We start from the raw sequence: 27,830 nt of genomic DNA, 5'->3' as shown, positions 1-27,830 counted from the left end.
GGCTGAGAAACCAAGGTGTCATGCTGCAATGAGGCATCAAGGTTGAAATAAAAAATAGCAGTTGAAGAGCAGGAGAGTGTGAAGATGCCTAAAGGATAAGGTTATAAAAATTAGAAAAGCAGGAAAAAACTATTGCTTGCATATGGGGCAGGCAATTGTAAATATCTGGTCAAGATGAACTTTTGCTTTGGCAAGAAAATAGCAATAGTTGTTAATTAAAAAAAAAAATTGTTAAAGATAGGTTCCTAGGTTAATTTTGACCGTGACTTAAACCTCTGAGTGAGGACCAGATAGACACTCTCTGCAGTCTTGCAAATAAGAACTACACTTGCCCACAGAATGGAAGTGTATTGCTATTGATTTTGTTCCACTATGACAATGCATGAATGAATAATGAAACGAAAGTTAGGATTTTTGAAAGCTAACCAGAATAAATCTTTACTTTCCCAGGATGAATGGCTAAGTGGCTCTTTTCAAGACTTAGATAATGGTTTCTAAATGAAGGAATGAATATCAAGAGCTTAGAGTGTTAACTCAAGCTAAGACTTTGAGGAGACCTCTGGAAATATTTAAAAAGATAGATTAGTGAAATGGTGAGGCAGAGATTAAGTGAACATGCTTTCAGATCTGTCATGTGGCATTGCATCTGCCAGGTTATTTATTTTTCAGTGCCTACCCTACGATGAATCAAAATCACCTTTAGGACAATCCTTATTGAATAATATTGAAAAAAGTCAGAGATACTGGTCCCCAATGTGATTTTATTCTCTGGGCAAGAAAGATATTTTAAATATTTATTCATAATTATAACTGCACAATTACTATTTGATATTGTTTTATGGTAATTCTTTATTAATATTTTTTTAGTGAATGATATTCTTCGTGTATATAACAAGTTCTTTTTCCTATTCTGTTTATTTCAGAATTTAAAACTAAGAGATATAGAACTCCCTTACAATATATTTTTTTCCTACAACAATCCCTGGGGTGCCTGGGGCCCTGGGTTTGTTTTCTTCTCTTCTGTTACACTGTGTCTTAGATAGCAAATGCTGTATAGGAGGAGAGTTTGGTACAAACCCTAAATCTTGGAGCAAACACATGGATGTTAATCAGTTTTAATGGTATGGTGGCTGTAGTTGGAATATCAGATGGACATTGAGTAGAGACTTAGTCTCTACTAAGTCTTGGCTCTGCTACTTACTAGCTCTGTAAATTTAGGCATACTATTTTAATTCTTTGAGGCCAGCTCCTCATCTGTAGTATAGGGATGATAATAATAATCCCTTTAATAGGATTGCTGAGAAAGTAAAATGTGATTATGTAGTTGTTTTCACAGTTCTTTCCTCAGAGTAAGCATGGATAAAATATTAGTTCATCATCATCATCTATAGAACCTGTATGTGACCAATTTTTGTGTTCTTTTCATTCATTCATTTATTCAATGAATTTAGAGTAAGATCCCATTAGAGGCAAGCCACTTGCAGTAAAGAGTATGAATGTGAATCAGACAGAAATGTACCTGTATGAATGAGATCTCTAACAAGAGCCATGAGATATCATAACTCTAGATCATTGTAACTGAATGGCCACAGAACTGGGAAGGAATAAATTACTTATGATTGAGATTAACAATACATCTTTCAATCTTGGCTTGAAAGATGGATTAAGTTTTAACATGAAACACCTGGAAAAAGAAACAGTTATTCTAAACAGAGAAAAGAAATTTTATATATAATATAAAAGCAGAGATCACTATCATTTCTTCAAACTTTAGAATAATAATATTCTATCATATATTCAGGCCCTAAAATTTCTAACCCAAAGATTTTTTAAATGTGTCCTGTTTCCATGTGTACTACCATTAGTGAGCCCTTTATGGCAGATACAATTTTCTCAAGACTACGATTCGATAGGCTTCACTGTATAGTGGTTGAGGGGTTTAGTGAGGCACCATGGCACCACGCAGCCTGGATATTTCCCAGCTCTGGTGTATGATAGCAGTGCAATCTTAGCAGAGTCACTTATCTCTGAAACTTAGTGACTTCATCTATAAAATGAATATAATGACATCTATTCAAAAACGAGAAATCTAGAGAGCTTTAGCATAGTGCTGTCTCAAACTAAACTAAGTGTTCAATAAAAGGTAGCCATTGTTATTTTATTTCTTCAAAACTTGAGTTATGAAAACCACATATAAATATATAAAATCACTAAATATGAAATGGTTATAGTTTTGAAAATTTTATTGTAGGCATTTTCAATTCCTTAAAAATAAAATCAATCAATCAATCAATAAATAAACTTGTTTTTTTCTTTTTCTCCCTCTAGACAACAGAAAAGTTACTATGTTTTCAATATTATCACATCACATGGCTTTTGTTGAATGAAATAGTCAATGCATTATCTTTTCAAGAACTGCATTTACTCTCCTCTCTGTATGACCTGCTCGAAAATTGGGATAGTTTGTGAATGAAGACAGTTTGGGCATCACATTCTCCCTTGTCCTCGTTTTGGTCACTCCCTCATTCTGCTTTTGTCTGTATAGACTCAAAGTACAAACATTAATAAGCAAGAGAAGACGTAGAGTGAGTGTCAAAAATCCTTTTTACTCTAATAAATACAATGCCTAATAATATTTGATTTTGAGTACAAGCACAGAAAAATTTGAAAGGTAAATGGATTTTTTATTTTTCATTCCCTTTTTACTAAGCACGAAATTCTGTCTTCAGGGGAAAAAAGAAAGCCTCCAATAGAAAGAACGTGTACAGCTGAGTTCTGTGAAAAGTAACATGGAATCAAAGGAGTTGACGTCAACGACTGACAAGAAAACCAAAGTTCCCAAAAGCTGATGTATGATACAGTCCAACGGGGTAAAGCAGAGCTTGGCAAGGGGTGAAAAGTTGAATAGAATTGCATAAAATGAAGCAGAACATCACAGAGAAGTTAATTTCCCATTAAATCTGATGTCCCAGGCTTGATACCCCCAAAGCATTTTTACTGTATTCCGCATCATCCCAAATAGCAATAGCCACTCTTCATTTGGCAGTTCCTAAACTCATATCTTAAATGACTCTATTAAAATGAGAATTTTTTTCGTTAGCTGAAGAAAAGAATTTCCTACTTTAATAATATTTTGAATTATAACACTTGAAAACAAAAAAAAAAGGAAGGAAGTTAAATCTATTTTTAATTTAGTTCAACAGAAAGGAAGATTTAGGAATCCAAAAATAATTTAACTTTGTTATTTGTAGTCATATTAACCAAATACTATTTTTTTTCTATTATTATGATTTAAAAAAATAGCATTTGTGTTTCTAATAGCTGTGCCCCACCCCAAAAAGTACAGAACTGAAAGTCAGGAACCCTGGGTCTGAGCCTGTCCTGCTGGGTCTATTTCATGGAAGCTCACCAGGTCAGCTTCTGTTAATGTGAGGTAACCGAATTGGGCTACTACTGCACGCCCTCGAAATCCAACTTCTAATGATGATATCTACATCTGGATTTATTTTACCTACCCCTATCCCCTATTTTTTTCTGTTAAGACTAATAGCACATGACAATTAAATGGACAAAAATAAGAAACTGTTTTTACCAATGGTTCTCAAAGTAGGGGTCATAGATAACAGGCCTTAGAGGGGGTTTCTTTAAATATGTTGTAATCCTAATACTATAGCTATATAAATACATGTTTTATTGAGATACAATTCACATATAACATTATATTAGTTTCAGGTGTATAACATAACGATTCAATATATGTATATGTCATGAAACAATCAGCATTATAGGTCTAGTTAGCATCACCACACGGTTACAATTTTTTCTTGTGAAAAATAAAAAAATATATACTTATATTATTTATATCCATATAATTATACAAATATATAATATAATCAAATGAAAACATTTAAAATATTTATTTTAATACTACATGAATAATGTATATGACATAATATATAATTAAAATGAAAACATACATATTTTTTTAAAACCCTCTTGTTGACCTACCATCTTTGGCCCCTAGATATCTATGTAATACACAGTATAAGCTATTAACTTTATAGATAAATACCCTTTATTTTTATTTGGGTGACCATTATGTAACCAAGTACAGTCACTTATAATTGTGTCTTTGTTACACCGTTAGGAACTGTTACTGCCTAAAGATTCAGAAAATTCTTTCCATTTTGTTGTTAAATATGAATGGCTGCCCTATAACTTAAAATGTCCTAAATGTAAAAAACGACAACTACTCTATATGTGTTTATGTGGATTCTTTTAAGCAGTTACATAAGCCAAACTCATAAAATTTCAGATTTGAAAGTTCTTATCACACCACTAATTTAAATGAGTGCTTGTGAACTTGGAGATCACATTCATGTGTTTGAGAAACACTGGTCTATAATATCTGATATACCATCTAAACAACAAAACTGCATTATAAATGTAATAGCTCTTCCTAAGTAGGTTTTTTTCCTAAAGTATTCTTTGTTAAATAATTGAGAAAAAATAGTTTCTGTCCTAAACAACTGTCAAGATTCAAAAAACCCAAAACTCTAAGAACCAGAATATAACATGAGATATACACCAAAAAGTAAACAGAAAATTAAAAAGGAAAGTAATATGCTGCTTCTGAAAATAGGGGAAAACTGCAAATTTTCCTCTAGTTATAAAAGTCATGGTATTTTCCCATAAATCAACACTAATTCTATCTTCTTTGTTTTGAGTAACTCCATATTGTTTTTTTTGGGTCATATTAACAATGTACCTTCCTGCTCTCCAGAATAACAATTGCTCTCATATATAATATCATATTCATTTATGCCATGTCCATATAACAATCAAATATTCTTTCTTATAGTTCCCTGACTTCTCTGTTCCTTTCAGGTGTTCCAAATCTGAATTGCATTGCAGAAATTATCTAATAAACCTGATTTTCTTCCAAATATCCCACAGGCTGCCCTTTTCCCATAATGCCATCCAGATGGCCTTCAACCCACATGAAGCTATTAGAAACACAATAATATTCCAAAAGTCCTTGTCCCATCAACTCCCTTTTCTTATGTTCAGTTTATTTCTTCTGATCTCACTTGCTGAATTTATATGAGGCATGAAAAAAAAACTTCATAAAAATCACAGGCTTAAAGAGGACCTCTACTCTCCTCGTGTTTGTGCATTTCCCTCTCAGAAATAATAAAGAAGAAAAAGCTGAGTTGAATTATAAGACATTGCTCACCAACGAGGAAAAGCTAACAGTGGTTGGCATAACTTAAAGCAAACAAATAGCTTTAAGTCTACCAATCAAATGCCCAGTATCACTCCATAGTTAAGTGAGTACCTAGGAAGGAGGTCACCTCCAGATATTTCCTCCCATATAAAAAAAGTATTCTCCCAAGGCCTATAGGGGTTCTTCATCTTGAAAAGGCACACAAGAAAAAATAAGCCATAGCATAGTGAAAATGGAGCAACGGGAGTTGTCAGCCACTCGAATGAGAAAAAAGTGTTTGGGTCAACTGCTTTGAGCCTCAGGTTAGTACTGACTAAATGAGTATAGGCTCAAAATTTCTTCTAGAAGTAAATTTCTCCAAGTAAATGACTGTGTCTGGTTAAGCAAATTTATTAAGTTCAGTGCTTACTGAGTTGTACTTACTAGCAGCTAGAAGTCTCTGGGGCTATTATTTCTTTGCCCCAGGAGTGCTCGAGATGGAGAAAGTTCACCTTGAGATTCCTAGATATTATCTTTGTCCTTCTTCCTCTAATCCTGCATTCACACTCATTAGTGACAAATGCAGGTAAATTCTGGGAAGGTGAATGTAAGTAAATGTCTAAATACACACGATTATGTAGTACTGCAAGGAAAGTCAATGGAGGCAGGTGCAAAAGCAGGTCAAAAACTTCCTTACAATTCTGATAACTAAAAATGAAACTAGATCCAAAACCATCATCATGCAGATGGGCTGGCTTTTGTCATTTGTTGTTTTTAAAAATGTTCCTGAGCATAAAAACCAGCAATCAACAATTTCTTACTTTGGCCTAAGTACTGCGGGTGTTCTTCCAGTCCATTTGTTGACATAGAGTTTCCATGTTAATAATAGCTAATTATTTGGCAAAAACAACTAACAACCTATTTTCCCTTGATCTCACATATTCAAGTGGGTTAGAAAAGATAATTCTCACACAGCAGTGGTTACTTTTTTCTCTAAGGAATTACATAAATTCGGAACAAGACTATTTGATCAAAATCTGAAGACATTCTTTTATAGCATTTCATTCTTCAAATGTTTTAAGAAAGATATATAACCTGTTTTCTATCTTTCCTTCAAATATCAAAGCAAATACGGACTTACAAATTGGCACTTCGGAAGGTTATTTTATTTTATCTTTAGTGTGTCAAAAGTACACCATTTAGGATTTTTTTGCAATTTGCCCTGGTAAATAACTTCGGTTTCATTTTTTTTGCGGCACCTCCTCTTTTACTTTACTTTGGGTGGTAGCTGGGGATGGAGGGGGCGGGGCTGCAAAAAAAAAAGTTGTCTGTGATGTATTTTACTGAATGAATTATTCTCATCTAGAACTTTTCCTAATGCCATCGGAATTTCAAGCCTTCCTTCACTCCAAATTAGTTATGAAACAGTTTTAAATATAAAGCCAGGTGTGAAACTAGTAGGTGGAGGCTACATAAAATCGGCTGCTGATCTGTGAACCCATGACCCCCTAATGACCTGGCACCAGCCTTTTGACTCTGTTTTACCAAATGCCCTCAGTGTCCACACTCCCCTTTTTCTAATTAATCATGATTAATGACTTTTTTGCCATTCCAGGATGACCAGCTTTCCCAGAAAACTATGGGCCTGGGCAAAGAAGAGTACATAGGTATACTCGTGAGTGCTGCCGTCCTCCTGCTAAGAGCCAACATTCCCTCCCTGCGTTTCCAAACTTTAGTTATTCTTATCTTTCTGTCCTGGCTTATAACATGTCTGTATTATGACCTATGCTATTATTTACTCTGTGTTGTCTCTTCTAATAATTTTATTTTTAAAGGAAACTATGCCACATTAAACATTAAACCAATGTTTATCTAATATATCTAGTAGTATCTAAATTTTTTAGTTCATTATATCCCATAAGTAAAAATTTTGAGTATGTACATTATTCATAACAATGTACATACATTACTACATAAGTATATCACATTATAACAAAAAGAAAATGCAATGTCTCAGTTAAGAAAGAAATACAAATAAAAGTTCAACTATTCTTATACCAAAACAAATCATCTCATATAACTCCTAGGGTATTCATGTCAAATTATGGTGACCATTTTTTTAATACATATTAAAATAAAAACATAATATGGTTTTAAATCTATATATTACCTAAAACCATTTAAAGTACTGCCAGTAGCATGAATATCTCACTTTTCTATTTGCAGAGGAAATCATCAGCATAACAAAGAGAAAGATTTTCCTTGTTCTCAAAGAATACATTCATCTTTTCACTTTCAAACTCTTAGCTTATGGGATAGTTCTTTTCAACTTTTCAAATCAGGAGAAGAGTGGCCCTCATAAAGTTAGAGTGTTCCTCCTATTCTTGCATCTCCCAAATAGCTCATACTGACAGCCACAGCCAGATGTGATCACCATTATGCCAGACAGATACATATCTATTTTCAATAATTGGATAAAGCAAGGATACCACTCTCCAAAATAATATCATTTCTAGTGCTTCAACAACCAAAAAAGAAGATACAGATGCTGAGATCCAGAGAAGACACTACCAATTAAAGCCTTTTTCAGTTTATAGAATTGGGAAATTTGGCTTGGGTTTTTGGTTTGCTTGTTTGTTTATTTGTTATTTGCTTTTTTGCTTTTTGAAAATCATGACAGGGAACACTTCAGAAATATTTAGGAAATATTATTGACTACTAATCTAAGCACCTAGGTTTGTTTTTGCTTTTGTTTTTTTTACAGGTGAGAAAACTAAGGGTCAAATTGGCTGTGATTGATCTAATATCACACGCTGGAGCCAGGATTCAAAAACCAAGATTGTTAATATTCAAAGCCGCAGGCTCTACTCAAGTCCATAGTGGTGCTTCTTTGCTTATTCTTTGCTTATTCCAAAATAATGCTAAAGAGCTTTTACTTTCTCTCTCACTCTCTCTCTCTCTCCTTCTCTCTTTCTTCCTTTTTCTAATTTAAGAGAAGTAAAAGTAAAAACATTATTTCATTTAAAACATGTCTCCTTTACTAAGAAGGATGAACAATGTTCTATATATATACTTACTAATGTTTCCTCTTTGTGAATTGTGGCTTTATGTCATTTTCCCATTCATCATTTGATGGGATCAGGCCTTCCTTATTGAGCTCATCTGTGATGTGTTTGTTAAGGTTTATCACTCACAAACCTGTGATCATAGGCAAGTTATTTCAGCTTCCTGTTACTTGTTTCCTAATCTATAAAATGAGAATAATCATCTCAGAAAGTTGTTGAGAGCATTAAATAAATCAATACATACTTAAAATCATAGAACATTTTCTGGTACAATGTAAATTCTCAATAAATATATATTTTGTCTAAAATATTCAACATATTATTTGCTTATAAAGGCATCTCTTCAGTCTTTGATTCTCTGTTGATTTACCTTTATATACATTTATCAATTTATTAACTTACCAGGCTGCATAATTTTGCTTGTGCTTAATTCTTGTTAGAAATATTCTGATTTGATAGACAACTTTAAAGATTGATGAGGCACTTCAGGATTGTAGAATTTTAGGTCTAATAACAAGCTGTCAGCATTGTACAGAGAGACCTCAGAGCTCTACAGAGTTGGTCATCCATCCATAATGTCAACTAGGGCACTGATGGTTATAGACCAAGTTAAAGATGTGGGCTTCCATATAAAGGTTATCCTAGAGGGTCCCACACAGACCATGCAAAAGGATGATTAAATGCTATTTTATAAAACATTTCTTAAACATTCTCTATGTATACATTACTGAGCTAAGAAGAAAAAAAAAGATGAATTCTCTATTTTTATTGCTTCTCAGATTCACTCAATAAATACTTCCTGAATGTTGTGTTTCATATACATCTACGCTCACAATCAGAAATACAGAAGTTGTGCAGGTTTAGAGTATGGGGATATGAAAATGCTGAATTCAATTTTGGATATCTGAGACTGAGGGCCTGAAAGACATATTGAGTAAGCAGTTGGAAAGACTGGCCTGGAGATCGAGAGAGGAGCATGGGCTAAAGACACAGATAGCAGCAAAGTCACAAGAATGAATGAGATTAAGCAGCGAGGTGGGGGAGTAGGGGAGCAGGGCGTGGGGGATGTGTAGAGAAAAAAAAAGAAGACCTAGAATGAAACCCAAGGAAGACAGATGCATCAAAGATGTGTATGCAAAAGAGGCCAGAAGGGAGTGCGAGGTAAATGGGAAAGCAGCGACTGAATCATCACAGATTTCAAGGAAAAAGAGAGCATTTTAAGAAAAAAAAATGGCTAACAGCATTAAATCACTGCGAGGTCAAAAACCATTGGGATTACAAGTGGCCTTTTGATTCATAAAAAGTGAAGGGAATTTGTGGCCATGACAAGAAGACTTTCAGCAGAGTAGTGAAAAATTGTAGTAGGCTGAGGAACAAGAGAGAGTTAAGGAAACAGCAGATATAGACAACTCATTTTAGAATTTTTGTTCTGAAAGTTGATAGATATATGGAGTAGTAGCTGAAGGAGGCATAGAAGGAGGGTTTTCTGCCTGGTTTCTGTTAAGGGGGGGTAGTATTTATAAAATCTCTCAATATGCAGCAAACATCTATATCTATGTTTATAAAGACCTTAATATCATCTGGTTTTGAAAGGCTCAAAAAGCTAGAACAAAGTAAAAAATGTTAGATAAAAGCATATAGGAGTCTGATAATCAAAACAGGTTTTACAAACTTATGCAATAAAGTTTCTGGGCACCAATATGCAAAAAAAAAAAAAAAAAAAAGAGGAAGAAATTTATTGTCAAATGTGTCTGCAGTCCAATCCTGTTACCACCTATGTGATTTTGGATGATTAACTTAAACCTGGTCAGATTCAATTTTTTCATCTCTATAAAAGGGATAATACAATTTTCCCAGTAGATGTTTGTGCTAAACAAATAATAATACTTACCACTTACTATTCATAGAGCATGAGCCTGCTCTGTGCATTCAGTGACATTAGTTATTGGAAATACTACAGATATTGTTGGAGAGTTACATATATATGACAAAGCCATGGAGTTTGAATTGGTATTGATCCTAGTAATGGTTCTGGAACTTACTTGTTTGAAATATCCCCAATGCCATCTTACTTTTTGATCATGGTCCCTGTGTCTAAGTTGGAATGCAGCAAGTGCAGCCAAGTGAGTCCAATCAAAAGTTTCCTGGGCTAATCCTTCCAACTCATATGAAGATATTCGTTTTATCTTTCATAATTTGCACAAAGTTTTATAACCTTTTGCCTTTCATGAGAAGAAAATCTGAATCCATAACATGTAATGGCTTATGAGATAGATAGACCTAGATATTATATATTTTTATAAAAATTGTTACTTAGAAATATTATGGCTTAGCATCACACAATGACATCTTCTGCTTTCAAAGGTTATAGTAGAAAGGTATAAAGAGTAATTAGCCAAGCCTTCCATAAAGATGCACACTAGAGATGCCCTATGCTTTCTTCTTTAGTTTCCTGTGGGTGGATTCTGTTTACTCTGAAAATACAATATAGTTCTAATTCTTGATATCTTCATCCCTGTGTCACATTTGCAATTATTATCCTCACCATTGACTTTAATAACTACAACCACTTCAGACAGCCATTATACTTTCATGCTTTTATTCTGTTCTCTCTTCTCTTTCTCCTTTCTATTATTTACTTTTATCTCCATCACATTTATCAATTAAGGCAGGAAATGATTAATCTTCCATAAACACCTCTCTGCTTGCATGGAGTACTTCTGGAGTTACTAGTGTTCCAAAAATTGTCTGAGGGAGCTGGGATTCTACTATAATAACAAAGATAATAGCTATTGCGTACTTACCATGTGCTCGGTATTATCCTCCCTCAAATATGTGTATGTGTGTACTTCTATATCTAAATCTATATCTATATTTCTATATCTATCTATATCTACACCAAAACCCTATGAGTTACATGTCATAATTATCTCATTTTATCAATGAGGCCACTGAAGTATAGACTGGTTAATTTGATTAGTTAATTTTCTCTGAGTCACCCAGCTAATATGTAGTTGAATAGTGTTAAGCAGTTCTCATGTACTTTATGATTTTTCTGCCTCTGATGTATAATCATTTATTTGCAGTCTGCAATAGTCACTCTCCTAGCTAAGCAATCCTCATTATTATCATCTTAACGATTGCTCTTATTAAGTTGGGTGGATTTCTTTAAATGCACATGTCATGAGTTCAGAAAATCACCGCTGAACCTGCCCTTGATGGCATCCTCAGTCATTCTCCTGAAATCTACCACCCTCTGCACATACTAGAGTGCATTGCACACAGTGGATGATTCTAAGGTATTTGTTAATTGATTGATGGCTCCAGTGCTGCTTTTTAAATAACAAAGTTGGTCTCATGCAAAGAATTTTGTTATAATGTCTGAATTAATTTGACAACACACATAATGAGTCAATAAAAAGCCATTAAACCTTTTTAAATCACACAAAATGAGGGGCCTTGATAGAAAAGATCAAAAGTATTGTGGCAAATAATATAGTAGAATTGAGGGACAAGATGGTCAAGAACACTAGATCTCTTTTTAAATATTTACTATTTCTCCAATGAAAATTAAAAACAAATGATCAGTTTAGGACATTTGGTAATGAAAAAAACCCAAAACCTAAAAATCTCCTCACACCACATTTGTGGTTATGTCTTAAGGTTATGTTCAAGGACTAAGTTAAACAACGCATATAAAGTAGCTAACATTGTAAGCATCGGTAAAGTTTCCTTGTTGCTGTCACTTAAATTCCTTGTTGCTGTCACTTCATTAGTGGTATTCAAAAATTTCTTTGTTTCAAGTCATTGTCCTTTGCCTGTTTTTCTATAAATGGATTTATATATTTTTATTTATTTTGGAATGCATAAATACAATTGCATGATTCAAATATCAAAATTTATAAAAATGTATTCAGTGAAGAATATCATTCTCACCTCTATCCCGCATTAGATGAGTGCCCATATCCTTAGTAGTTTCTCACTCTTCTTTGTTTCTTATTTATATTGCCAGAGGACAATACTATGCACATGCAAGCCAAATACGCACATACACACACGTACGTGTATATATTTGTATGAATTATTTTTCCTTTTCTTCTACACAAATCAAAGCATACAATATACATTTCTCTATATCTGTCTAATTCATCCTCATCGATTTTCTTTTTCAAAAATTTCCTGGATATTCTTGTTGATTTTCATATGAATTATACAATCAACTTGTCTAGTTTAGGGGAAAAAACGGCTTGGTATTTTTATCAGGATCATGTTAAATTTATAAGTAAACTCAGGGGAGGATTAGCATCTTAATGATGTTCAGACTTTCTATCCAAGAACATGCTATGCCTTTCCATTTGTTCATACAATCTTTTGTGGCCTTCAAAAGTATTTTAAAATTTTCTTCATATAAGTCTTATACTTCTTGTTAAGTGTGTACCTATGAATTTTATATTTTTATAAAACATTTTTCTTGTTATATCTTCTAATTTGTTGCTTATGAATGTAAAATCTATTGAAATCTGCATATTAATTTAGTATCCTGACACCTGGATGATCTTATGGTTGTAGTAATTTTAGTTGATTTTATTCATTTTCAAAGTAATTATATTATTTGCAAAGTAATACTTTTATCTTCACATTTCCAATTTTTGTTCTTTTTTTTTCTTTCTCATCTATTTGCATTGGCTAGTTCACCTAGTACAATAATAAGTATTTATGATAGACATCTTTTTTTTAATTTCTAACAAAAGTAGAAATGCTTCTAATTTGTTCCCATAAAGCATGATGATGAGTTTCGGTTTCAGATGAATATAACCTTTTTATTGAATTTTTTACGAATTTAGAATGAATATTAAATTTCGTAACGTGTCTTTTTAGTGTCTGTGAAACTGTTTATATAATTTTTCTTCTCTTAATATATTATTAGATATCCTAATATTGAGCCATCCTGGCCATATGGTACTATTCTTTTAATATGCTGCTGGATTCCAAATGCTAATCTTTATTTAAGATTTTTGTAGTAATATTCTAGAGAGACATTGATCTAGAATAGTGATTATCCAATCTTACTACATATTGCAAAACAGGGAACTTTAACAACAAAAAAACAACAAACCAATACTGATCCATTAGCACCATGTACCAACCCATTACAACAGAATCTATGGAGGTGCGTCCTGGGTCTCTGGAGAAGCCAGGCCTGGAAACACTGTTCTATCATTTCCTTTTTGCATACATTCAAACTTTGTTGTTGCTGTTTTAGTATCAGTGTCACGCTCACTTCTTAAAAGTATTTTGAAAATTTTCTTTCTTATCTATGATCTAAACTAGTTTAAGCAAGTATTAGAATTACCTATTTTTTAGAGATTTGGTAGTAATTGTCTTGTGAAACCATCAGAATGTGGTTGGTTGTTTTTTTGTTTGTTTGTTTGTTTTTTGTTATTTTGATTGGGGGTGATGGATTAAGAGGGAGGTATGGATGACTGAAAATGTTCTCCATTTCTACAGAAAAAAATATTTGTTTACACTTGTTACACTTTTTAGAATCAATTTAAGCAAATTATTGTACCTAAATTTTTAAATTTGTTTGCAAAATATTGAGTAGTCAAGTAGCCACCTCTGATATATTTTCCTCAATTTTGTAATTATTCTACTTTACGTCTTTTATGTAATGCATTTTAACCCTTTTTATCTTTAATAATTTAGCTAGCAGCTTAACTACATTATTTTGTTCCCTATTTTTCTAATTCATTAACTTCTGCTGTAATTACAACTGTTACATTTGTTTTTTTGCTCCTTCTTGCATCATATAATTAAATTTTGTAGTCTTTATTATTTATATAAGAATTTAAGGCTATGAATTTTCTTTGAACATTGCTTTAGCTATATCATATCAGCTGTGATAGGTACTGAAGTGTAGTTATTTTATGTTCAGGTACTGAAATTTCATTTTAGTTTATATTTCTTCTTTGACTTCAGAGTTGAAAGATTTTCCTCCAGGAATAGAAAATTTTATTTTCTGATCTTGTTCCCAATGTTAGTTTTGTAGCTTTGTAATCAGAAAATGTTTGCTTTGCTATTTATACACCTGGAGACAATTGTGGTTTCCTTGGTTGCTTAGGACATGCTCAGGGTAAGGGTTCACGATTACTAAAAAATAATGTTTACCCTCTATTTTTATGAAATAAAGCTAATTTACAATAAAAATCTACATTTTTATTTTTGCCTTCTGTATATCAATTTTTTTTCATTCCATCTAATCATGAACTGAAAGAAGTGAACTATTATTGTGTTTCTATTTTTTCTTTCCATGTCATATTTTTTATACATTGATACTATGGTATTGGTGCACAGAATATTATAACAGTTATATCTTCATTGCAAATTTCATCCTTCAGCATTACCAAAGGCCTTTCTTCATCTTATTTACATAATGCTTTTAGCCTGAATACCTTTTTGTTTGATATCCATACCATATCATCATCTACCTTTTCTGTTTACATTTACATTGCAGATCTTTGCTTATCCTTTAAATTTTTCTAAATCATTTTGATATATGCATTCTTTCCTTCTTTCTACCATAAGTAAGAATGCTTCTAATGATTTTCCATCCAAGGGAGATCTGGCTGTGTCTAGAGACAATTTTCATCGTCATAAACTAAGGTGCTACTGGCATCTAGCGGGAATAATCCAGGGATGTTGCTACATCCTACAATGCACAGGACAGTCTCCAACCCACATACCCACACAAAGAATAATCCAATCCAAAACGTAGACAGTGATGAAGTTGACAGATCCTGATATACAGTATGGGTTTACTCTGTGATCCAAATTAAAATTAGTTTTTTTGAAGTTGATTTTAGATGATTTACATTATCTCTATGAAAAATACATTTAGTCTTAGTTCTGTCATATTATTTTATGTTTCTTTGTAATTACTATTTTTTTAGTCTTTCACTATATGGTGTTTTCTTTTGCCATGTTTATAGTTCCATTATTTAAGAACATGGTTTTTAATTTGTTTTAATGATTACCTTTATAGCTATATCTTTATGTAATATCTTTGGTCCTCTAATTTAGGAGGCAATATCAAATAATTTCCTACTATGAACGATGAAAAATGCATCATGTTTCCTCTTTATTGGTATCCTATCCTATTCTTCCTCCACTTGATTTTGGTCAATAGTATTATATTTCTTAATGTTTACCTTTATACTACCAAGCAGTTATATTTCTATAAGTTGTTTTATCAATGATAGATAATATTCATTAATCTACAGCTATTATAGATGAACAAATAATCGCACATTTTATTTTCCATCTGCTTTCCCCTCCTAATATTATTGGTTGTATAATTTTTACAATGACAACCTCGCTATTCAAAGCATGGTCCAGGAACCAGCAGCATCAATGTCTGCTCAGAGCTGGTTAGAAAGATAAAATCTCAGGCCTTGCCCAAACCTAATTTTTCAGAATTTGCATTTTAGTAAGGTTCCTAGGTGACTTTTATGTCCCTTAACGTTTGAGAATCACTAGCGTATAAAATTTACCTTCAGTCTGTCACTTTATTTTCCGTTAGTTTTAGTCCTAGTTCTATTAAATACATGGAATGTTCACTGCCAATCCTTCTCCTGTTTCTCCAAGTTATATCTTATTTTGTTGAAGTTCAGCTTCTAGTAATTTCCTCTAAAAAAGCTCACTGTAAGAATATACGTTGACTTCTTTTATGTTCAAACAGTTGGTTTATAGTTCTTGTACTATAAAAAAAAGTGTGACTAGCTATAAAATACTTCACTCATAGTTTCTTTCCCCAAGTATCTTGCAGATTTAATTGTACTAGCTTTGAGAATTAAAGATTGCTGTGGGGAACTTTAAGGCCAGCTTGATTTTAAATCCCTTAAAAGGGATTCAATATTTTTGGCCTAGCAATCTCAAGCCTTGACACTTTGCTAGAATATTCTTGATGTTGACAGAAATGGGTCAATTTTCCTGGCACTGGTGCCCATTCAATAGATAAATTCATTCTTTCTTTTCAGGAAAATTTTCTTAAATTGTATCCCTAAATAGTTTCATTTCATTAGTACTGTGTTTTCTTCAATAAAGAATCCAAACAAACACATGGAGGAATCTCCTTTTATGTCTTCCATTTCTACCACCTTCTTTCTGATTCTTTTTCTTTCTTTCTTTATATATATTTTATTTAATTTACTTGTCGTATTTCTACCCTCTGTGTCCTTATCATCTCCACAGTGTCTTGGCTTTACAATGCTTTCCATTTCACCTATCTGTATTTCATTATTTTTCTTCCAGTAATTTTCCTGAGTTATTACAGTTCACTTTTCATTCTTTCTGCCACCTCACCACCTTTTCTGAATTCTTGCATTTCTGTGTTATGGGTTTTCTTAGAGAATATTTTTTTAAAAATTAATGGCATCCCATTTATTCACAATTTTCGTTTGTCCCAGAAATATTGTTTTGATGGATATTTTTGTCAATAAAGAATGATGCTATTTTTTTCCTTTTAAAATTTCATCTTTTATAGATACTGTATCCATTTTGCGTGTGTGGTTTTTTCTTTTCTTTTCTTTTCTTTTTTTTGTTTGTTTTAGGTGAGGCAACCCCTGATTGACCTCACAGATTGTAAGGACCTTGGCAGTTTACAATCCCTTATTTTTTTTATTATTTACACCTACAGCACCTCTTATTTCCAGGTGGTCTCCCATCCAAGTACTAACCAGGCCCAACCCCACTTAGCTTCTGAGATCAGACAGGATCGGGCTTGTTCAGGGTAGCACGACTGTAGACCATTTTATGTTTTTATGTTTATACCTGTGTTGCATGAGTTGGGGTTTTTCTGGAAGAGCTGCTTGCGAGAGGTTGCTATAAGTGAAGAGGAATTACGTATCCCCAGGCTGGCTAATTTTAACAAGAATATCTTCTCAGATAAAGCCTGGCTCATTTCTGCCAATGTGGTTTGTGAGCATAGTTCTTCATGACATTCTTGCCTCTTTAGGTTATTCTGAACATGGCTAGCTCTCAGGGAAGGGGGCTCCGTTGCCTCTCCATTCAACTCCTGCTTTGAACCCCTTTGCAGAGGTGGAATCCAGCTACTGTCCCTTAGGGTAGCTTCTTGACTATAGGAAGCATATTTGTATTGGAGTGTTATGGAACCTAGTGCTGTTCATTCTCTCTGCTACATATTTTCAAAAATGGTTCCTATCCAAACACGTTTTCTAGCAGCAGCCCTTCCTTACATTGTAGAGTATGCATTCCAGTTCTACGAAGAAAATCAGCTCGTTACTTTTGCTTTCCTTCTCCATGTTATTTTTTGAAGGTTTCCAAGAAGACAAAGAAAGAATGTTGAGTTTATAGACACCTGCCCCTGGCAGAATTATTCTCTTACTGATTTTTAAAAAACCTTTTTAAAAATATTAACACCATTTTTTGTTAATGTTACAAATATTTACCTGAGTTTTTTGCCTTTTAATTTTTTGGAAGGATACAAATTTAATTTTCATACCAATAAACCTATTTAATTTTTCTCTCTGTCTCCTGTCTTTGTTGTTATGCTAAAATGGCTTTCCCTACACTGAGATTCAAATTAGTAATATATCTTGTATCTAGTTATTTCTTCTGAATTTATTTTTTACACATAGGTTTTTAATTGACCATCAATGATGTGCATATATTGTATAGGTAGAGTCCTAACTTTTTCCCAAATAATTAAATTTTCAACTTTTAAATTATTTAACCTTTCTCCATTGACTTGAAATGTCACTTTTAACTATACAAAATATTTATACTAAGTTTAATTTCTAAACTTATGTTCTGTTACATTGAAATGTCTATTTCATCTTCCAATAGCATCATTGTCATTTTAATTATCGCAGTTTTATAACATGTTTAGTGCAACTTTACCATATCTCTTTTTTTCAAAATTAATTATCTTTATATGTTTAGGTCTATTTCTGAAAAATAATTGCCAGTTTGGAGATATTTATGCTCTCTATATATAGATATAGGTAATCTCTTCTAATTAATTCATTATTTGACAAATAATAATTACTTCTAAGGAGATACAGTTAGCTGGAAAAAAATCAGGTTACATTCAGAAAAACACAATTAGGTTTAGTGATTCAAATGTATGGGAATTAAAAATAAAATCAAGATGGCAAATGGTTTAGAACTACTTCTCCCTTTACCTTCCTCTCCATTGTCCTTCATCCAAATCCCATAGCTTTACTCCATTTTCATTAATAATTATGACTTGGGGAGAAATAATTATGCTTCCTTAAATCTAAGGTAAGTATAATTTTGAATCGCAGTATATTCTCAACCATTTACTTGAGTTTTTTAAAAATAAATTTCTAATAATTTAAATGCCCCCCAAAATAGAGAGAAAAATAACTTAAAGGAGAAGTGAGTAGATAATAAAGAGAGAACTGTGTGAAACAAAAATTACAATGTTAGGTGATATTTAATGCAACAAAGGGATTGCTGCTAAAATAAACAATAACAACAATAATCATACACTAGTAATAATTAGTGGTGGTATGGTTTCATTGGCTACCATTTATTGAGTGCTAGCTTGCCTAGCATTGTGCAGAGTTTATGGAGCATTCCATTTAATTCTTCACAAACACCCAGGAGGCAGGTACCTTTATTAGTTCCATGAATAGGAAAAGTGGAGCTTAGGAAGGCTAAGAACATGCCTTGGCTTAACCTGGCATGGAGGTGGGGAAGTGGGAGGGTCCAACCCAGGTCTGCCTGATTCCAAAGCCTATTCACTTAACCACTATACTTACTTGACAGGATTGATCAGGGGAATGAGTATCTCAGGAAAAAGCCTACTTGGAGAAGCTGGCTTCAATGTGCAAACAGATTAGTAGACCTTAACTGAATTTTCCAGCTGTTACCAGCTTACCTCAGGCATATAGTTGTCACCAGTCCCATAAAAGGTACTGGAAATCTTCCCCTCTTCTTTCCTAGCATAGTGAATTTGCTATAGAAAGTGTAACCACAATGGTCACTAAGTGTGCTGTCATAAGGTTACACAAGGTGGGAATAGTAAAGTCATGAGATTAAAGAAAGAGCAGAAGCAGGTGGGCAAGTTAGATGATCAGTCATTTATTTCACACTCAGAAAATATTTATTAAAAGCCTGCCCTGTGCCAGGCACTCAGAGAGTTTCAGATTCAATGACAAACAAAACAAAGATCTCTGCCGTCTTGGAGCTTGCATCCAAGAGATAAAAACAAAACAAAACAAAACAAAAAACAGCAAACAGCAAATTCAGTAGTAGATTAGAATGTAATAAAAGCTATGAAGAAAGAACAAGATAGGGGAGGTGGGAGCGTGGGGGTGGGAGGCAAGCAGCAAGTGTTAGGGGAGGTCCCATCGAAACAGCTTCCACTGTGGAAAACTCACTCTGATGCCGAGTGGTTCAGAAGTGGGAGAAACCCTTGCTCCATTCTAACCTCTTTCTCTGTGGTAATTGCTAAAGCTCTTATTGGCATCAATGTTATCATGATCATCATCATCGAGATATTATTATTATTGTTATTATTATGATTATTGATGGTCATTTATTAAGCAATTATGATACGTCAGACACTACGATGCAAACCATTTTAAAGATATGATTTCATTTGGTTAGCTCTCTTTTATATTGTCTTTTTTATTTGCCTGTAATTGGCACTTTCAACATAATCCTGTTTGGCCCATGACAGTGGCCGCAGTAGGTCCTGTGATCAGTCCCTTCACATTCCTCCTGGGAGTTTGCACAACTCCAGGCCCTCCAGCACAGCGAACACAGAGCATAGACACTTGGAACATATTTTCTGACAACTGAAAAACAAATGCAGATTCGTAGAGAAACAGTGTGAGGACCAAAAATGTGGATGGAGAAATCAAATGTCAGGGGCCTTGCGCACAATCCCAAGAAAGCTGTGGGAAGAAGGGCAGCTAGTGCCCAGCAGAAAACAAAAGCAGAAGCATCACTGACCACCAGTTCTTTGCACTCCCACTTTCCTCCTGTTGCCATCATCTTTTCTTTTCCTTCTATTTCCCCTGCCACCCCCTGAGACATTTCACTTGCCAGGGATGCTGTTTGAACTGCTCCCGAGCAGTCTGTGCTCTCTCATAATTGATAAATGGAGGTGTTTTCCAATAACTTTATAAATCACAGCATGCAAATGGTTACAGTCGGGATGGGGAAGAGTGAATCTGCTGGGTTATAGGAGTCATAAGTACCTTGGAAATAAAGAATAACCCTTGCAAAATGACAAAGATAATTTCTTTTAGCATAATTGCCTGGCTAGGTATTAGCCATGAAATTACAGAAGAAAAAAAAAATAACCAAACACCAATAACAGATATTCTTATTTTATGAGAACAAAAAGGCATGATGTATTCCAAAACAGTTTGTGATCATTAAATTACATAACCTGTTATGTTTTATCCCTAAATGGCTTATTTTTCACTGTGTTTTATCCTGTTTGCTGCCTGAAGTAGGTGGAATAGGAATCTTAAATTATTTTTTATTACATAAGAGAAAAAAAATCACATGCTAAACCCAAGAGGTCAAAATATAAAATTGTTTAGCTATTTATCACTCTGAGATATAAGGAGTTAATGTTAACTTTTTCAAATATATGACTCCTACAATTGTTGAATCATTATTTTTGATTCAGCACTTCACATTCTTAAGAGGGGTTTCTTTATTTTGGGGGAAGCTTGCTGAGTATTAAATATTTCCAAGATTGTTTACAGCTAGGAATTACAGATTTTTGTATATAGAGTGCTTTTGTTATGATCTAACCTAAAGAAAGCCAAATTAAAACTGATTTACTAAATAGGTTAAGGATAGCACTCTTATTCACGAGTTCAACCCTATTTCATGCTTAGACAGGCAGATCTTAATTATACACAAAAGACTACAAATGTTATTAGCATGATAATAATTATTTAGAAGATGTCCTCTTTAAAAAAAAATTTAAACAGTATTGTCATTCGTGCAGCTACATTTTTCAACAGAATGACAGCTTTGCTAGTCATAGATATGTTCAAAGTACATATACAATTTTCAAAGCTGTACAGCAGACATGTTATCTGCATGAGCTCGGATATGCAGTGCCAGCGACGCACTGCACACTAATCATTATGTCCTACCCACGGTACTACATGCAAATACAATCCTTTGTGACATTTTGTCAAATATTTTGAGGATTCTATACTCCTTATCACACCTCCATCCCCGTGTCCTCATCAACAATCAGGCCCCCAGAAATCAGTTCCACGGATGGTACGGACTCTAGATAGTCACGAGCATAACACCATGCCAAATCAGTGAAAAGAAAATTAAAGATTTACATATAAGTGGCTAACAGGCAGGGCACAGGCAAGGCAAACTCAAGTTTACATTTACTGCCTTGTGAGCTGTGTGTGGCAGAGGCAGCCCTGGGAAAAGCAACTTTACCTTGTGTTTGTGGAGCAAGAGATGTAAACATTACATATAGTGTCCAGCATATGACAAATCAATTTAAAGGTCCTGCATTTGGAAAACCTACACTGTGGGTCAATACCTATTGTCAATGAACCCATACACAATCGAATTGAGAAAAATGTAGAAATGTCTCAGAACTAGAGAGTTGGCTACAGTACAAGCAATGCATTTTTGAACATTGATTTGCCAGAGTGTATCTGTTGTCTGTTGCTCCAGGCTGGCATTTTTAATTATTTCTGGGACAAATGGATCAGTGATACACAGAAAATCTGTAGGGCTTCTTGTCAAATTAATAAAATAATAATGAAAGTAGTCATCTCAGACTGCAAACTGTCAAAAATCCTTGAGAGATCTATAGTAATCTACATGGTTAAACAAACTAAAATGCCCCTGTATGTTATTTTAAATCCTAAGTGCGATGACATAAAATAGATTGTGTAGTGTCCATTCTATACAACGACACCTACTGTGACAAAACTCGACAACGTTTAATGACCTTTTTAAATCTTATACCTAGAGTCCATAAAAGCATTGTAATTCAGTTGTAAAACACACTTTAATAATCAAAATGCAGCTGTTAAAATAGCATTGCTCATAATTCTAACTTGAGGCAATTTTTTTTGTTGTTTTTAATGCAGAAGAGCAGACCACAGTTTAAAATTCCTATGAGGTCACTATTGGCCATTACAGTGTTTTTTTGCAACTTAATAATAGATGTTTTAAAGTTTAAGTGCAGCCTCAGGCACTCATAAGCATTTATTACAAATCGCTGGTTGCCTCCCTTATGCAGAAAGGAATAACATTTACATACAGTAGCACGGATTAATAAGATAAAAAATTTGAAAAAGCCGTCAGTCAGGGAGCGAAACTGGTGCTAATAAAGCCCACTATATTCTTCGGAAATATCAAGCCGTCTGTTCCAATATTTTGCCATTCCCCATGAGGTATACAAATCCAAATCAGATAAGTCTCAAGCAATGCCAAAGACATGCTGCTCGGCTCTCCAGTGGCACCCGGCTGAATCTTTTATTTATCTTCAGAGCAATTGTACATTCTAGTATACTAAAGACTGAAATAAACTGAACATCACTCATCAGAAAGTTTCATAAAACGGGGCCCTCTCCTTCCTTGTTTGCTAAACCATGATTAGTGAGAAAAATGCACTGCAAAGTATGTATCATGGTAAGGAAATATAATAGTAGGCATGGGACCTCTGTAAGCAAGGGCTAGTTAAACAGAACCACATCTTGCTAGAGTTTAAAATGATGCTCACGTGAAATCAGATCTAGAAAAGAGAAAATTGCTTTAGGAAAGGGAGTCCACGAGCCTTGCTTGTCTTCTGTTTTGGAGTGGCTCAAACCCATAGGTGCAGGGGAAAGTGAAAGCAAAATAGCACACATAATTTCACACGATGATTAAACTGCAAAGATCCTTGCTATAACAAATCACTGTGTCACTCTCCCAAACTGCAGCATAACAAAACTGCTCATAAAATCATTTCTGCCCCTCGGAACACTGCTAATTAAAAAGTACAACCGTTAGTGTTCTGATTGGGGATGAGGCTGCCCGTTATTTCCAGCCCAAGTGAACATTGATAAAAGAAATTTATTTATTTATACATAATTATTATTGTTACCCTACTGAACAGTGCTGGGGATTTAGAGAAATGAGACACCACGGTTCTAATTTTTCTTCAAGAAGTCTGCCATATTAACTCCATTGAATAATTACTGAAAAGTAATACACTCGTGTAATATTACCTTATGCAAAATTGCATTAATCAAAAAGTGAGCCTGCTGCAATCAAGTAATTTGGGGGTGGGGAAGGCATACATGCATAGCATATTTTTCTCAGGACTTATTTTCTTTACAGCAGGGTATTAACTAATAGTTGTGTAGCAGAGATCCCATGGAAAAAAAGGAAGTAAATCAGAAGAGGAAAAAAATACAGCCCTGCTCTTACATAGAGAGGGCCACATAAATGGCAAAGGAATGGCCAGTTACTATCTCTTGACAGCCTGCTCCATTGCTCTGACTCTGCACACAATAAAATAAATCCTGCTTGACCTCTCCAAGGAGCCAGACCATTGTTCCCCACACGAAGAAGTAAATGTAGACGCTTAATTACACCCAGGCAGCTTTATGAAACATGGGACTTATGATACAAAATGAACAGTTTCCTGTTGTGGTAGGCTTTCTTTGGAAATTACGGAAAAGGAAAAAAAAAAACATGTACGTAGGACAGATCATTCCAGGTGTGCATGTAACATGGCAAATTAGTAAAGGTTCTTGTGCATACATAATGTCTCATAAATACCAGAGTTCTATCAGCACTAATTCAAGTGCAATCATTTTTATAGCCTTTTGTCTTCTAAGTTTTGCAGGGAAGTGTGGAAGGTGCCTCTCAGATTAGAATCTAGCTCTATATGATCACAGGGGACAAAATAGCATTCATCAGAAATATGCATTTCATTTCTTTATTTTTAAAAGGTCCGGTGGCAGGGTGGCCGGCTGGGCTGCTGGTTATTTTGTTATTGTATGGGTTGTTGTTTTTGTTGTGTCCTTCCAAGGGGCTGTGGCTGTGAAGTGTGGTTTCTTCCACCAGTCTCTCCCAGGCTAGCAGTGAATAGTGCCCATTTTGAGATTAGGAGATTAGGTTATTCATCACTTGAGATGCTCCCTGCTGTGCTGCTACTATCAGAGCGCAGCCAAATCAAAACATCTCTGGAAGGCATTTCAGAATAATTGAATGCATCATAATTTCCCTATTAATACATATCTCATATTACAGATTATGCATGAAATGTTCACATTATCTGTTACTTTTTGTTAACGTCTTGCTCCTTGCCAGTAAATTTAATACACAGAGTGAATCAGCATGCTATGATGAAGGGATAGGTTACTGATAGCCATTTTTTTTTCAGGATTCAGTAGAAAATTAAAGTAAATCGATCATTTTATAGCCCCACTGGAATGGCTACAAGGGCATGTTGCTAAGCAAATGGTAATTTAAATGTACTGTGTAATTTTTCTACGCAATTTACTGAAAGCAGATTTTATTTCTCAGTTAATATCAGATGCTCTTTATCTGTTAGTGCATGATGTATCTGTGATAGACAAATTATTAATCCATGTTTTAATCAAATGCTGCAGCTTGACAATGGGTTATGCAGGCACTATAGGAGTTAAATCCTGTACCCCGGAAGAATATGACTACTATCACTACCCGAAAAAAGATGATTAATTCAATATTCACTTGTATAAAAGGCATGCACTAAAATTCTAACAAAAAGTAATCAAAGTAAATCCTAATGAAATAGAATAAAAGTGTCCACATCTCATAACAGAAAGTTATATTTAGCATTTTCAAACTGATTGTACATTTGCATTTCATGAAAGTTATCTGGCCACAAAAGATGCTTTTTAAAAATATTTTATGCTTTTGACAATATTTTAAATGTAATATAGAAGCATATAAATGGAAATATAATAAACATTTTAAGACAATTATATGTTATCCATGCTGAAAACTTGTCTTCTTGGGCATATTCAAATAGGAAAAGATTATTTTTTTCTTTAAAAGAAAAGCACTTACCATGTATACTGAGGTAGTTTCATATTTTAAGACAAATAAGAATACTTAAAAGAATCTGTTTGATGACACCCATCATTTTTATGAAATTAAAAAAGGAAAAGAAGGAAGGCCCCATTTACCCTTCAGGTTGCTAAAGTAAAGGCGAGATCCTCCTGCTGCTGGTGTATAAAATGTATTATCATCATTAATGAAAAAGTTAATGGGCCATTTTCTTATATATCAATTTACATTTTACAATTTGAGTATACAAATGATATGTACAGCAGAGAGCTGATTATTTTTGCTCAAGGAAATAGTTTTAATGTGTTTTTATGGACATCAAATGTTGTGAATAATGATGCATCCACAGAATGCAAATAGGATGACAGCTCTTGGGCTGTGATCAACAGTCCTTGGTAAAAGGTCTGCTGGGACAATAATGTTCTGTGGAGGGCCTGAACAGTAAAAAACGGGAAACAAGGAGGACGCTGGAACATTTGAAAGGTAGATCAGCAAATGGGATTTGGAGTATGTCACTCACATACGGACATCAGATAATATTCCCGGTATTAAGAGAAAAATGTATTTAAAAGAGAATGTGTCTGGGTAGCAGTGAACTGCAGACAGAAAGTTCTTGCTGATTCTGGTTGATAAAATCAATTTCTGGAATTAGATATGGCTCACCATATAAGAAATGAATTTTAATAACACATCTATACTACAGTCTCAAATCACCTTTGGTTTACTATGTTTCGGGATCACTTTTTCTCACTACTTAAAGGCAGTCACTGCTGCAGGCAAATAGGAATGTATCCAGGAATACTACACAGCAGAGTTCTTTGGAGGAGATGAGAAGAAGAATTTGAATTGACACAAATCAAGTCCCTTCTCCAACAGGCATGGGATATTGTCAGATCTGTTGTGAGACTGCAAGTACAGTCCCTGAAGAGCAGCCACTCCTTGTATATATAGGTCATTGAAATTTGTGGGCAGGTGCTATCTGCACCTGAGAGTCATAAATCCCATCTCACAACACAGAGGTGTTTTACCTGTAAGGATAACTGCATATCTGACTGGCTGAAACCATACTCACCCACCCATCCGCTGTCCCAGAACTGACCTAACCAATTTCTACCTGGAACATAGGCATATAGATACACAGACACACACAGACACACACAGACACACACACACACAGACACACACACACACAGACACACACACACACACAGAGAGAGAGAGAGAGAGAGAGAGAGAGAGAGAGAGAGAGAGAGAGAGACAGCAGAGCAGTCAGGCTATGAAAGAATGCCAAGACATCTGGATGGAAGTGAGAAGTTTAGTCAATCATTCATTTCCCCTTTTCATCTTCATATTTGAGAAAGGTGACTCAATGTTCTTCCATCAATGAGAATTCTCATTAAAAAAATTTTAAATGAGAATAGATAGAAGTGAATCTGAGTTACCTACTTAGAAAAACTGTCTAGGCAGCTAAATATGAGTTAATTTGAGAGAAACGCTAAGACCATGTAAATACAAAACATTTTCAAAACAATTTTTAACCTGTTTCTTATGATTTGGAAAGAGAAAGGGGCTACAAACAGAAGTGAGCATGACCTGAACATAGTATCCATGATACGCTTCATCGGGAAAATTTAAATTAAATGGATAAAAAATTATGAAACAGCTATATTTTTATTAAAGCATGGGGATTTCCCAAACCATTAAATGCAGCAAGACAAGAAGAGTATATTATGCCTTTAGTATATAATAAGAGACAGCTGAATGTAAAGAAATACCTACCCATACATGAATATAAATAAGAAACATAATGGAGATGGACAAATTGCTCCTCAGGATGAAATACAGTGATGGAAGCAGAAATGTATTGCTCTAGGAATCCAGGATTATCAAATCTTTATTTTTCATTTTTTTAACAATGCAAGAATTGACAAATTGGCAAAGCCTTTGTTCCAAGATTACTTCCTCAGATACTTCTTTCACCACCTCCTACTCTGCCACCCAAAGGCTCACCTTTAAGTGTTGCTTTTTTAGCCTGTGACAGGCAAAGCATCCTAGGCAGCTTTCATCAACACTGTCTTGCAAAGTGCACAATGAAAACAACCACAACCACCACAAAAATAATCCCCACCTTTGAAACTTCCTTCCCCCCAAACAAGGACAGTTATAAGCTGCAGGAAATAGGGACCCATGTGCCTGTATTGAAAGCTAGATAACTGAAATTATTTGAAATTTGAGACACTGAGCCCAAAAATAATGAAATTTGGAAAAGCTCCTAGAAAATGATTTAAGCTCCCAACATTACTTCGAAGAGAGCGTCCTTCCCACCCACCTCTATCCAAAACAAAGTTACTTCTTTAACTTCTTCCTCTGGTCTGGAATTCAACATGCCTACATCCTCATATATTTGAATTTATTTTCTCTGCCAAAATCCAGCATCAGTGCCTTTAAGCACACATAGGAAA

The 27,830-nt window shown here is 34.2% G+C and overlaps 1 protein-coding gene and 1 pseudogene across 16 annotated transcripts in view; both read right to left on the bottom strand.

Moving 5' to 3' along the window:
• The window catches only part of LOC107500100, a 523,620-nt gene that overhangs the window by 274,566 nt on the left and 221,224 nt on the right, over positions 1–27,830 (bottom strand). The gene's annotated exons all lie outside the window — the stretch shown is intronic.
• Positions 16,958–17,076, bottom strand: LOC118605630 (annotated as a pseudogene).

The sequence above is a fragment of the Rousettus aegyptiacus genome, unplaced genomic scaffold (genome assembly GCF_014176215.1).
Source record: "Rousettus aegyptiacus isolate mRouAeg1 unplaced genomic scaffold, mRouAeg1.p scaffold_m13_p_7, whole genome shotgun sequence".
In the NCBI taxonomy this organism is placed as follows: Eukaryota; Metazoa; Chordata; class Mammalia; order Chiroptera; family Pteropodidae; genus Rousettus; species Rousettus aegyptiacus.
The sequence above is the reverse complement of the archived record's forward strand: the minus strand, read 5'-3'. Positions and strand labels throughout refer to the sequence as shown.